Source organism: Chaetura pelagica, unplaced genomic scaffold, assembly GCF_000747805.2.
Source record: "Chaetura pelagica isolate M959 unplaced genomic scaffold, ChaPel_1.0 scaffold109, whole genome shotgun sequence".
Lineage (NCBI taxonomy): Eukaryota > Metazoa > Chordata > Aves > Apodiformes > Apodidae > Chaetura > Chaetura pelagica.
In genome coordinates this window covers 12,134,552-12,138,471 of record NW_009970725.1, presented here as the reverse complement: position 1 = coordinate 12,138,471, position 3,920 = coordinate 12,134,552, and positions in this window count along the sequence as shown.

Below are 3,920 nucleotides of genomic sequence, written 5' to 3'. Positions count from 1 at the left end.
GCTGAAATTGCATCCTACATATCAACTGATTATTTCCTTAATATATTCCTCACTTATGGATTTATAGTGAGTAGATATATTCATAAAGGTTTGGTATTCTGCTCAGTGCATTAAATGCAGCTCGCTGATAAGCTGTTGCTTTGATTTATTCCTAGTATCAGTACTGATCTACAGTTTACCTGGCAACAGGGACAGAAGAGATAAAGGTTGTATTACAATGAGAAATGGAGATGTGCTGAGTACCAAAATTCAGTGAAGACTGAGTGCCTGAGTCACAACTAGAGGTGACAAAAACAAAGGCTCTTTAGACAGGAGATCAAAGGAGCCCTGGAAAAATTGCTGTGAAAGGATATTTGCTTTTTGTTTACTTTATTGTTATTTGTTACATTGTCCTCTTTTTATGGTTAACCCTTCTCTGTCTCTTTTTCATCTATGGGTTCCATAAGGCTCTTCAAATGTGTGTTTTTAGTAAGATGCAAATCCAGCCTCATAGTGTAAACAGAGTTTATATAGGAGATAGGGTTTGATAACTTGATTGCTGCCACAAGCTTTTCCTCCCTTGTGAAAAAGGCCTCTGGGACTTTATTAAAAAAAAAACAACCTAGCAGCACTGGATTTACAGGTCCTTACACATGCAAAACTCTTATACTTTTTTATAAATCTAAGTGAATGAATCTGAAGTCTAAGAAACTTTGTAAAAGCAAAGTACTTTACCTATTCAGTACAGGAAAAATCTGTACAGGTACATTGAACATCTGCAGATATAGATATATATAAATATATATGCTTTATATTGCAGAGTGGAATCACATACCATCCTTGTTTCCTTTCCAAATAGTTGTAGTTTTATACTATTCCTGTCAGTACTTGGAAGAATAAAGAACTGCTGTGATCTGTTCCTGAAAACAGGAGTAAATCAGCAATAAATGAAGGAAAAAACTGTCAGCGATGCTTTTTTTTTTTTTAATTTATCTCCATCAGAGGCAACACTGCTAACTAGAATTACTGTTATCTTTCAGTGAACTCTATTTTTAATGGGAGTTTGATCCCTGAACTGCAAGAACAGTACAAACCTTCAGAAATTACCGTAAATGCCACCACCACTGGGCTGTAATATCTGTGTATCTTCTCAGTTGCATCAGCTGGCCCTTCAAAAGCTTGTGAGCTAGTATTATTTTCAAACACTTTCTTTTCCTGGGCATAAAGTCATAGATTTCCCAGCTGGACTGCATGACCCACAGATGAAGTGCAAAGAGTAAAATTATTTTTATTACCTTGTCAACCAAGGCATCCCCAAAGCAGCACCTGGGCAGAGGCACATGAGTGGGGATGCAGGCACCACTGAGCTCCATTCAATATGTTTCATTTGCTGGAGAACTGAATGTTTTATTTAAGGTAGCCCAGAAAACAGCAGCAGCCTTCCTCACTCCAGGGATAACCTTTTCATAAAGTGGGGACTGACCAGTCTTCTTCCATGGAGTGTTCTTTCTTAGTCCTTACAAAAATAGCCTGAAGAATCATGCATGTGATGGCTGTTGTTATCCAAGAATTGGTCTGATGTGAATGCATTCCATAGAAGGTGCCAGTAAGTTAAATTAATCTTTGTTAATGCCTCAGGAAATGAAACAAGCATGCTAATATGGAAAACAATTCCTCATACCAACAGTGGCTGAATTGGAAGTGTCTCAATGACTCATTGTATACATTCTTCCATATCTTTCTGCTGCAAGATTTGCATGGTTTTGCAACACATCCTTTCTTCTCAAGGTGTCTCAGGGCTTTTCACATATGGATGTTTGCATGATCAGTTTCTATGAAGTCACCATCCCTGGAGGTAATTAAAAGACACACAGATGTGGTGTTTAGGGACATGGTTTAGTGGTGGACTTGGCAGTGCTAGGTTAGTGATTGAACTTGATGATCTTAAAGGTCTTTTCCAATGAAAACAATTCCATGAATTCAATCATCTAGGTTGTAATGTATGTGAATTTTTTTCAATCAATTGCTTATCAAAGACAATCGGGAGATGAGAGCCAGTTAGGTGTCTGTAGGAGGAAGCACACATTTTTTCCCTCACCTGGCTCAGGTTCTATGGGGAAGATCTCCAAATGAAAGCGGCCTTTACATAATTCAAGAGGTTGGAAAGAAAGATACTTGGGGCAGGGGACATGTTACCAATGTCATAGGGAGAACTGCAGGAATGTTAGAACCATAAGCATTTTTACTAAGGGAAATCTAACTAGAGCAGTCTTCAACCTCATAAATACAAAAAGAATGAGAGGAGGGAAGTCAGGAGGTAGACAGGGAGATTTCTGGTTTTGTGTCATGCAGAGATTATCTTCAAACAAATCCTTTGTATCTCCTTTTAACAAAAAATATTTTATCAAGCATTTACATAAAATGAGACAAGAAAACAAGAACTGAGTTCAGTAGGCTTGATCAAAGTAGTCAGGGAACTTGTTTTAGAACTCAGAAAAAAGACCAGAGGGGAAAATTTAGTGGTGATGGTGGACAAGAAGCTCAACATGAGCTGGCAATGTGCTCTTGCAGCCCAGAAACCCAAGCATGTCCTGGGCTGCATCAAAAGAAGTGTGGCCAGTAAGGCCAGGGATGTGATTCTTCCCCTTTACTCATGTCTTGAGACCCCACCTGGAGTACTATGTCCAGTTCTGGAACTCCCAACACAGGAAGGACATGGAGCTGTTGGATCAAGTCCAGAGGGGGCCACAAAGATGATCCAAGGGCTGGAGCACCTCTTCTATGACAACAGGTTGAGAGAATTTTGGTTGCTCAGCCTGAAGAAGAGAAGGCTCCAGGGAGACCTCATAGCAGCCTTCCAGTACCTGAATGGGGCCAACAGGAAATTTGGGGAGGAACATTTTACAAGGGCTTGTAGTGACAGGATGAGGAGTAATGCCTTTAAACTGAAAGAAGTTAGATATAGGTTAGACATTAGGAGAAAATTCTTTACTGTGAAGGTGGTGAGACACTGGAGCAGGTTGTCCAGCAAAGCTGTGGATGCCCCATCCCTGGAAATGTTCAAGACCAGATTGGATGGGGCTCTGAGCAAGCTTATCTAGTGGAAGGTGTCCCTGCCCATGCAGGAGGGTTGGATCTGAATGATCTATAAGGTTCCTTCCAACCCAAACCATTCTATGATTCTGTGATTGGAATTTGCTTCAGACAAGGTTTAGAGCTTTGGGAGTGAGTCCCTGTAGATGTGTTTGTAAGAACGCGGTACAAACACAATAGCTGGTGGCACTGTGAATGGACTGTATCTCTCCGTATTCAACCTCTCCAGTATACTCCTTCCAGCAACTATTTTAATAATTAGCAGTAACAGCTCCTGATTTAAAAATTTTCCAGAGCCTGAGAGATGAAAAACTTTTTTCCACCTCTTTAAAGCTATGTGGAGATTATACTTGAAGTTTAGCCTGGGCTCAGTGTTTAACTTGCCAAATGTCCAGTTTAATCTAGGAGGCCACTTGGGAAAAGGCTTAGCAGAAGCCACATAACATATGCTTGGCCATCCTCTGCTGTGCCATCTAACTTGCAGTGGCCTCTAGGGCCCAAGGGTGGGCAGACAAGATGAACCCTGACTTTTCCTTCAGCGAGCGTCATGTATCACAGATGAGGCTTAATGGTAGAGAGAATCCAGACCACTCACTGGTGGAACTTTGTGTCTTGTTATTGGAAGGCAACTATTGTGTCACTGTCACACTCCCACTAAGCCATCAAAGCCGAAACTCTGTCTTGGCATGTACCACCTCCTACTACGTTACACCCAGGCATTAACCTGAAAGGGTGAAGTCTGTCTGTCCAGCTTTAAGTTAGACAATGTTGTTCAGTTTTGGCAGCTGTAGCACTGACTGTTGTGAAGTCAGGGTTGATCAGGTCTGGGAGGCAGCTCTGGCATTCCT